Consider the following 10,613-nt stretch of genomic DNA (forward strand, 5'->3'; position numbering starts at 1 on the left):
ACATCAGGGGGTCTCAACTGGTGGTCCTCCAGATGTTGCTAAACTGCAGCTCTCATCACCCCCAGCTACAATTTATTGTGGCTGGGGATGATGGGAGTATTCAACAGAAAGAATTACTCTTTTGGTGGAAAATCTATACTGTTTTAATTTACGTACCACTTCCCAGGCAAACCTCACAAAGTGGTTTATATTAAAAAGGTAACTTAAGAAAAGTTATACAATGAAACATCAAAGTAAAGCAGCCGAAACATTGCTTTTGCTAACCCAGATCTTTTGCACTTTTACATTCGATTGCCTCTCCTCTCCTTCCACTCAGGGCAAGATGGTTCTTCAGTCACTCTGAGGGAAGAGTTGCGGGAGGGAGGAGCCACCTCAGAGATCAGGATAATGGGCAGCTAACTAGGGTGTCTCGGTTTTCACTTCCCTCCTCCGGGAAAGAGGTTCCTCAGTTGCATTTCCTTTAGAAACTATCACAGTAAGGCAGGGTGGATTTGATTTAAATCAAACTGATTTAAATCACGATTTAAATCACTAGCAGGGTTGATAAAAATCAATGATTTTAAAAAAATCAAAAAAATCGATTTTTTTTATTTAAATCTGATTTTTTTTAAAAAAAAAAAATCATTGATTTTTATCCACCCTGCTAGTGATTTAAATCGTGATTTAAATCAGTTTGATTTAAATCAAATCCACCCTGCAGTAAGGCATTTTCAGTGGGTCAATCTGGGCTTCTGCACTGAAGGGCAGGCCCACTTAATATTCACGCAAAGGCAGGCTGTCCTTTAAGAGTGTGGGGCACATGAAAATGCCTTTATATTAAATGTCTACTGTTTCTTATCCAAAGTAAAGATAAAGGTAAAAGAGGGGTTTACTGTTGCCTCCTGCGCAGTATGAGATGATGACTTTCAGCATTTTTCTATATCGCTGCTGCCCGATATAGGTGTTTCTCATAGTCTGGGAAACATACCATAGGGGATTTGAACCGGCAGCCTCTGGCTTGCTAATCAAGTCATTTCCCCACTGCAAAGCTTGCTTGAATTATTGGGCATCTTATGGCATACTCCCCTCCCCCATTCTTGCAATTTAGACTGGGGGGTTGTCTCATTTTAATTTGCACAGCACTTAACACCATTTTAAGCACTTGAATAATAAAAGACATGCCATCAATTGCTTTTCTAGCACTCTGAAGCCTTCGGGTTTTCAAAACCACAAAAGAAGAGAAAAGCTTCAATGCCTTGCAGTGCATATTGTCCATTTTTAACTTCTCCCTGTGACTTTTAGTGACCCTATGGGTTTGTTTGAAACCTTTTCCTAGGCACAAACATTAAGACACTGAGTTGTTTCCAACCTTGACCATTACAAACACACCATCCTGGTGGGTGTGTGCTTGTGCACGTGTCTCCGTACAATTAATGTTCACAAACGCTTATACACAGAGCCACTGCAAGCTTAACTCCTACTACATCATATACCTTACTAATAGGGATGTGCACGAATTGATTTTTCCATTCATTTTGTTCCCAAATCGAATCACCGATTTATTTTGTGTCCAAATCTGTCCCCCGAATCACCCCAGTTTAGATTTCAATTTGATTCAATTAAATTAGGACCATTTATAAAGGTCCTGGGGGCACCAAATTTGGGTGGTGAGTAGTTCCCCATGGGTGACACCTACCACCCAAATTTCAAGGTGATGATTTTGTATATTTCCACCATAGGAAATAATGGGGATTTAAAGTCCCCATTATTTGGAGAGGAGAGCTGGTCCTGTGGAGAGGAGAGCTGGTCTTGTGGTAGCGAGCATGACTTGTCCCCTTAGCTAAGCAGGGTCTGCCCTGGTTGCATATGAATGGGAGACTACATGTGTGAGTGCTGTAACAGATTCCCCTTAGGGGATGGAGCGTGAAGAGCAGAAGGTTCCAAGTTCCCTCCTTGGCAGAATCTCCAAGACAGGACTGAGAGACACTCCTGCCTGCAACCTTGGAGAAGCCAATGCCAGTCTGTGAAGACAATACTGAGCTAGATAGACCAATGGTCTGACTCAATATATGGCAGTTTCCTATGTTCCTAAAGTCGCCCTATCCTAACCCTAACATAGACTTTAACATAGCTCTCTCATATATTCATACACACACACACACACACACACACACACACACAAGCTCTAGCCCTTGTAGAAGTAGAGTTATGGAGCAAAATGTGTGGTCACTATTTTTCAAGTATTTGGATAACTTTTCCTCATAATGAATCCCTATGAGGATTCATTGCACACCTTCATTTATTCTGTTCATTTTGACTGCCATTGGACAGTGCCAACTGTTAACTGCCATGTGCCAACCACACACCCCGCCCCCACCTGCAAGGCTGTTTATTTTTTAGGAATATTGAAGTGTTTAGATTCTTTGGCATCTTCATTACACACCTTCATTTATTCTGTTTATTTTGACCCCACTGCTTTGTGGATGGGAAGTAAGTGGCATCCCAACCTGCAAGCCACTGGGTTCTCAGTTTATAGCACCATCAGGTGCTATTATGAGCAGCTCTTTTAATGTTAATGATTCCTGCTTGACATTGGTGAATCCAGACTGCAAAGTCTCAAGGTGACCAACTTCACTGGGCTTAATCTATGAATGCAACATACAGACACTATTTCCCAGCACAATGGCATCTGTAGCCTCAGTTTATATTTTAGGATTTTTTGAAGTGTTTAGATTCTTTGGTGTGTAATGAATCCTCATAGGGATTTATTATGAGGAAAGGTTATTAAACACCAACGTGTCTAAACACTTGAAAAAATTCCTAGAACATAAACCTAGTACCCCACTGCCTTATGGGTGGGAGGGGGGTGTAGTTGTCCAAAGACAGTCAAAATGAAGAGAAGAAACAAAGGTGTGTAATGAAACCTCATAGGGATTCATTGAGGGAAAAATATACACCAAAGAATCCAAACACTTGTAAGGGTAACCGAGTAAAGACCTTTTGACTGAGTAAATAAATACTTCTCAATCAGGCAAGATATTTAAGAAAATTGTTATATTTAATACAAGTCCTTCTAAAAACTGCAGGTGACAAGCACCATCTTAAGAGCCATTCCCTCTTTTCTCTTACATGAGTGCATAATCTTAACTGTATGCCTTTTTCTTCAGAAAAAAAAACGTTTTGTTCAGAACATGTGTTTCAATAAACAAAACTTGCACAATAATATCAACTAAGGTTTCTTTAACTGGGCCCCAGCTCCACTAAAAACTCTAGTCCTATTCAGACACCGTGCTGTACAAGTGTATAGAAGCCTGTACACTTGTACATTTTGTGTGAATGACTGTACCGGCACTCATCTTAAGAGCAAACCTAGGTGCAGGCCTCTCAGATGCATGGTAGAGACAACTGCTGTACCTGTGTTCAACATAACTGTACCTGCCTGCAGATCTGTGCCTGTGTGCACTCATCATAAAGGTGCTGTATATAATGTGTGAATAGAGTTACAGTTTGTTCCTCTAATCAGGTCAAGCAGGGCTCTAATGCCATACCTCCCTCCCTCAGGAGTCACAAACAAGTGTACAATTTATCAGCTGATAATAATGAATACACAAAAAACAGCAGGGAAACTTTACTAACAACTATCAACACCAGGGGGAATGTTAGATAAAGCAGTTTTATCAGGAGGTTGCCCATTCCTGAAGTTTGGGGTGAAGGGTGGGGCAAGAAGAGGGGCTGTGTGTATACATATTAGAAGGCTCTTTGGTCTGATCAAGCAGGACTCTTGTTCTTAACCTTCAAACAGTATGTAAAAGAGAGCCAGCCTGGTGTAGTGGTTAGGGTGCTGGACTAGGACCGGGGAGACACGAGTTCAAATCCCCATTCAGCCATGATACTATTTGGGTGATTCTGGGCCAGTCACTTCTCTCTCAGCATAGCCTACTTCACAGGGTTGTTGTGAAAGAGAAACTTAAGTATGTAGTACACTGCTCTGGGCTCCTTGGAGGAAGAGTAGGATATAAATGTAATAATAATAATAATAATAATAATATACATAAAAATCATTTCAACTTTTAGCAACATTGGCCAACATACCAAGGACAATTACTCAAAGTAGTCCCATTAAAAATTAAAAATATGAGTTAATTCTTGTCCATTTAATGGGTCTACTTTGACCAACTTTCCTCAGTATTCCAGTCACAGATTTTTAAGATACAAAATGGACCCCACCAAAGTATCATTTGGATAAGAATTTTTGTCTTCTGTTCTGAGCTTGGTCTACAGTTAAATTATAGGATGTTATCATGCTGGCAAGCTTTAGCTCAAAGCAATAATGGGACCACAGGCCTTTTGGCAAAAGTATATGCGGTGTTAACAAATCTGAGTTGTAAGCAGCAAACCTTTCAGAGATAAAGGGAAAGAATCTGCCAATTGTGGTATTGGAGAGAAAATGAAATCAACTTTATAAAGATCCTCCATGGTTCTGGGGATAAGAGAATTGCAACATAAACTGCTCTTTTCATTGGTACCCACAAGATTTGAGTGGGATGTTTTCAATAACCATTTTCTGTTTTGGAAGTATGTTAGTCAGATGTGGTAGAGTGGCCAAATACCACTGTGTTGATGGGCTCCGATAATAAGAACTATTTTCATAACAAATTGGCCAGGATGGTGATGTTCCAAATAAATGGTTTGGGCACACCAAAAGAAGAGATCTCCTTCTGCCCAGCTGCACAAACTGATGAAGTGCACCAAAGAACTGGAGCTAAGAGAACTTTGTGGAGATATGGAGGACAACACACATTGAGCAGATAAGATCAGAAAGAAGTTTACTTTTTCAAACTGCTTCTTTTTTGTAGTGACTAAAATACTGGTGGGTTGTTGTTGTTTTTTAAGCTCTCTGAAGACTTCTGCTAATATCACTTACACTGCTAACAATCATTTCACTTGGAAGACAGGTTCAGAAAAACCTGACAGTCGGTCCTAAGGAGTGAATAGGACTTCTGTCTAATTGGCTACTTGAGAAATGCATGCCACCTTTTAATGAATGACACTATTTTAAAGGCAGCAATCCCAGTTCAGGATTGTAATCCCAGTAAAGGCAAGAAACAAAATCTAACTGGCAACAGATATTCTTCTTAAGAATTTAGAGATGCTTAGCTGAATAAGAATTTTCTCCCCTTTCTCACTCAGAACTACCACCACTAGAAAGTACTGTACATGAGAGAAGAAGCTAGGGCATATGACTCAAGGCAAAGGAAGGCAAAAAGCTCTCCAAGGGTTGCACACGTGACCCTCACTTGTGCAGCACTGAGGGAGCAAGGAGCCCTCACTTCTGCTATTGCCATCAGATGACCCCATGATGCAACCAACAACGATACTGTCACTTACACAAAGAAGTGCCTCTCTCAATGGAATATTCTAACAATAGTAACAGGCAGTCAATGAACTAGTATCCCCAGCCTATAAGAGTGCTCGGTAACAGCTGTTGTACACATGTGTAGCATCACTCGATGCACGAGTCAGCCATACTCATGTGGACTCTCCTGCAGTATTTTGGACAATGGTGAGAAAAATTCTGGGAGCCTAACACCTGTATTTCCCCAGTCTTGGTTTGAGAGAAGTACTCAGTTACTCTTAGAGAAAGCAAAGTGTGCCCCAAAGCCCACAATTCAGTGTGGCCTGGAGTGTCAGAGATAATCTGCCACAAAATATACAACGGGAGCTTTCACTAATGTGACTCTGCTTCCACTGAAGCAGGGAGCACCGAAGTTCTTTGAAAGAGCAGCCCTTCTCAGCTGTGCCTCCTTCAGTCCCAGATCCCCCCCCCTCCATTTTTAACAGTGAGAGTGTTGTAAGAGGATCTTGCATTAGCAGAGTCAACTATGGCCAAGGGCAAAATGGGCGTTTCTCTCTCATGCCCTAACTGCTAGGAGCAGTGGGAGCCATCAGGTGCTATTATGAGCAGCTCTTTTGATGTTAATGATTCCTGCTTGACATTGTTGATTCCAGACTGCAAAGTCTCAAGGTGACCAACTTCACTGGGCTTAATCTATGAATGCAACATACAGACAGTATTTCCCAGCACAGTGGCATCTGTAGCCTTCGAATCCATATTCTGGGTTACAGAGGAAAGGGTGGGGGGGGGCAGGGGAGAGGTCTCCGTACTTTAGTTTTTGTCTTTCCTCAATGTGGCTTAGAGACTTCAATCCCATTTCTAGTCAATGTAAAGAAATAATCCTTTTGGCCTCTGCAGGTTGGGTTTTGTTTTTTTTTGCTTGCACAAAAGACACAGAGAAATCTGGGAATTTAGAATAAGGTGATAAATTCTTACATAGCCCAAAGCAACAGGGAGTTGCCACAACCCAAATGGCAGGTTACAGTCTTTGTGAACAAGGCATGTGCTCGAGGCCTTAGCAAGTTGCCACACTAGACTGACCAATGTTATGATGCAATACAAGGCAGCTTGATGTGTTTATATACAAGTATTACCCATGTAGCCCTTCCAGGAACAAGAAAGAGGAGAGCTGTCCTAGGTTCTAATGTCACCTTTCCCAAAGCATCTTTCCAATTCATTGCTTCCATATTTAGCTTTCCCCCAACAGCCTCAGAAAAGAAAAAGAAAAAAAGAACTTGATTATAAGATGCTTAAAACTATGCATCAGCCCAAACTATAGTTGTGCAAAGGATAAAATCAAAATGTAGATATTCATCCTAGCAAAGTCACAGCTTGGGAGAACATTCGAGGAAGGCAACAGGTTGTGATAAGCTTCTCTCTTGATCAGGAACAACAGTTGCTAGGATTTCACTTATGGGGCAAAGCTCTCCAAATCTTCCATTCCAGTAAGATTCAACAGGTCCCCTTAAATAAAGTGAAACCAGTTGCTTTAATCAGTCACACTGATGTACATGGTTGACAGTACAAATCCACAGCAGAACAGACATGTTCAAGGGTGGTTTTGGTTTTTTAAAGTCTTTATAGCAAATGTTAACACATTTCTGGCAGGCAGCAGCACAATTAATATGAATGAAATGACATCATCTGCTGCATTTAAACCCTACCTTCCTCTACCCCACCCTCCTCCATCTCAGTGTGGTGCTTCAGCTTTACTCAGGAGAGGTAGGAGAGACAGAGTCATTTGCCCAAGGCCAATTCAATGGGCCAAAAGCTTGAATAGTGACATCCAACCCCAGCACTGACCACTACACTAAACCAGCTCTCTTAACAAGAGTGTGTACACATGCAGTGGGCTAACCCTGGAGGTTTATTAGCAAGGGAATGGAGAAGAAGCCTGTCCTTTTAATATGCACATGTGCACAGGGCTAAAGTTTATTTTTGAAAGAGGCATAGATTCTCAAAAGCCCACTTCCTATACCAGATTCTTCACCTGTTAAAGCTATGTAGATAAACCAGGTTGATCACTGGGGCTTCCCATTTTAAACATCTGTACAGATCAAACTGAGCCTAGTATTGCCTCAGATTCTGCAGGCAATGGCTTTTATGAAGCAATGCAGTTGGGAAAGTCAAATATATATACAAGGTGCTGGTGGGGAGGGGAGACATTTCCTCAGGCACAAGAAGTTTCCAAACCAGACTTGAAAATAAAGCCAGGTTCCATATTTATGAAGCAGATTCCCAAGTTGTTGCTTTTGGCTCAAGCATTCAGAACACACAGAAACACACAGTTTTGTCAGAAGCAGCAACAGTACATCCAGTCCTTAGCAGAGTTGCTAGAGAGAAGCCAACACAACTATGGCAGATATGCAGATTCAAACTAAACACATTTTGGTATCTGGAGATCATGACAGCAGAATGGGTGTCTCAACTTCAGGCCAAGGTAAACCCATCCAAGTGAACCAACAAGTCAGGAGAGTTCAGGAAGCTCTAGACCGTCCCAACAGAGGTGGAGTTCAAAACAAGTAGCAGCAGTTCCTTGGCACAGTTCAGAGGGAGGTGGGGCGTAGCCATGGGCAAGTCTGAACTCTACCTCACAATAAAGCTTTCAGCTGCAATCCTGTACTGTACTGACCTGGAAGCAAGGCCCACAACTCAAAAGAACTTCCTTCCAAGTAAACACAGATTGGGCTATTTGATGAAGACCATCTGATAGACAGCAACACTTAGTCACAATTAAGCCCCACTAAAATCCCATTCATTCAAGCAGAGCTCACATTATACACATGCACACCACTGCCAACATTATATGTGTTATTAGAGTGTGGTAATACATACAGCCTTGGATAGAGCCACTCCCCTTCCCAAATCAGTTTGTCCCCTTGCATCATTTTGTACAACTCACTACTTGCACACAGGCTGTAGAATATTTAAGAAAATGATGGACACCTGTTTTTATTGGCAGCAGGAATTGGTTGTTGTTTTTTAAAAGAAGGCAATAGAGCTTAGCCAAAAAGCCTACATTTTCAAAGTGTGTGCTTATTTATAGGCAAATCATATGTGGAACATAGCAGGACAGACAGACCACACGTGTAGACACCACCACTTTAGAACATACGATATAATAAAAGCAACAGTGGGTTCTAGCCTGAGGCAAGTTCTCAAAGTTAATGGGCTCTTCAGGTCACTATATTACTAGGAGAGGATTGTTTTCAGAATCTAGACTCCCCAAACACAGGCCGAATCGGGCCACGATTTTAGCACAGTGAAGATGGACCATCAGTACAGCAGACTCATCAGTTACATCAAGCTGTTGTACCAACTACAGTCTAACATACTATGCTCAAGGGTAACATGGTTTAATAGAATCGCGTACAGCTCCCAGCGAGCGACTCAATTCTGTAATGCACACAGCAGCAGCGGTTCATGGATTCAGCAGAAACACAGTTTGGCAAATCCTACCAGGAGCCCAGGAAGCCTTAGGCAAAGGCAATTTCTGGGCCTCCGTGACACCTCCCCCTGCACCAAAACAAGACTGCCCACTGATGTGGTGCAATAGGTGGGCTAAATTGTAACTCATCAGCTAAGGATGGCCTTGGGGAACACCCTCCCAGCTAACCTATTTCAGAGAAATAAAACCAAGAGGCCTACCAGGCTCACCAAGCAGCCGGGCTGGGAGCAGCAGCAGGTGCTAAATTGCTCAGATGCAAACTAGCCACACACACGGGTTAAGCACATGCAACCCTTCAAATCAACATACTAAAGCTCCACAGGCAAGGCAAGGGGGAACAAAAACAATTGAAGGAGCTGGAGCAATATGCTTATATTTCTGCTGAATCCCCCTCCTGGCTCCGACCCTCACCCTCCTAAATGGACGCAAGAGGAGATCCTCCAGGGAGATCGAGGCACCTTCCCCTTTCCAGGCTGGAAGCTCTTCCCCCGAGCCTACCCATCCCTGTGGCCTGTTGCGACACGGGGAAGGGGAAGAGCCCCGGCTGCCTCCAATTCTAGGGCAGCCCTAGAGCGGCTTTCGGGGTCGCGCTCCTCCAGCCAAGCTTAGCTGAGTCTCTCAATTAGCGTTAACGGGGGCGGGGGGGGGCGGCAGTGGGGCGCTATTTATGGAGAGATCGGAGGGGGCCGGGGCCAAAGCTAGGGTCAGGTTAGGGGCTCAAGCCCCGCACTCCGCCATGCCCCCCTCTCCACTCCTTGACACCGCCCTGGCCCTCCGGGAGGAGGCCTTCGCCCCGCCGAGGCGAGTGGGGGGGGATCCCGGAGCTGAGCTCATCCCCCGTGGCCAGGCAGGCGAGCTCGGGCGTCCCCGCCTGGCGTCCGCCTGCGCTGCATGGCGCTGCTGCAGCGCAGCCTGCCTGGCAAGAGGGAGCTCGAGTCCCGATCTGGCGCTCGCCGCGCCTCTCACTCCGCAGCGCGCACAGAGAGGAGGCGGCGGCGGCGGCCAGCGGGAGCAGGCGGGCAGGGACGGACGCGCGGCGGCCCAGGACGCGGGAAGAGGCCGGGGACGGTCAGCCGGGACGGGAGAAGGAGGAAGAGAAGGGCGCGGGGCGGGGGGAGGGCGCCTGCCGCCTCGGGGAGCGGGAGGAACCGGGGCGCCGGGGCTGCCCCCAGAAGGGCACCCCAGGGAGGGAGAGTCTCGGGCGGCTGCGGCGGCAGCTCTAGCAGCCGCTGGCCCGCGGTGGGCGCTGCCCGGGCCAGCTTTCTGGCGGCGGCGGCGGCTGCTGCTGCGGCGGGAGCGCGCCCGGGCTGGCGGCGGCCACCACAATGGCGTCGTCGTCGGAAAGGGAGCCCCGCGCCGCCGCCAGCCCAGAGCGCCAGCCCGATGCCCGGAGCCGCGCGCGCGCGCGCGCCAGCCCGGCCTCTCTCGCCATCAGCAGGCCAGGCCTGGTTGGTTCCGGCAGCGGCGCTGCGCCGGGAGGCCGATGGGCGGCAGTACCAGGCCGGCATCAGGGCGATGGGGACGGTAGAGGGAGACAAAGCCCCGCTCCCCATCGTCGGCGGCGGCGGCGCCGCGGCGGGTCCTCCCAGCCCGAGCCCCATCGTGACACCTAGAGGCCGGAGAAAGCGACTGCAAACCCCCCGCGCCGCTTACCTGCCCCGGGGGCGCCTCCGGGCGGCCCCTGCTGCCCCGGGCCCCGCCCCGTCCGGGCCCTGCGGAGCTCCTGCTGCCGCTGCCCCGCCGCTAGCGGCCGCCGCCAGCGCCCAGCACCAGCTCGCGGTTTAATCGCTC

The 10,613-nt window shown here is 46.3% G+C and overlaps 1 protein-coding gene across 2 annotated transcripts in view; it reads right to left on the bottom strand.

The window, feature by feature from the left end:
- Positions 1–10,613, bottom strand: part of CTCF (CCCTC-binding factor) — a 33,412-nt gene extending 22,799 nt beyond the window's left edge. For both annotated transcript variants that reach the window (XM_053270900.1, XM_053270898.1), the window contains exon 1: positions 10,476–10,613. The gene's annotated coding sequence lies outside the window, so the exon portion shown is untranslated. The remainder of the gene's footprint in view (positions 1–10,475) is intronic.

The sequence above is a fragment of the Hemicordylus capensis genome, chromosome 9, assembly GCF_027244095.1.
Source record: "Hemicordylus capensis ecotype Gifberg chromosome 9, rHemCap1.1.pri, whole genome shotgun sequence".
NCBI classification, from domain to species: domain Eukaryota; kingdom Metazoa; phylum Chordata; class Lepidosauria; order Squamata; family Cordylidae; genus Hemicordylus; species Hemicordylus capensis.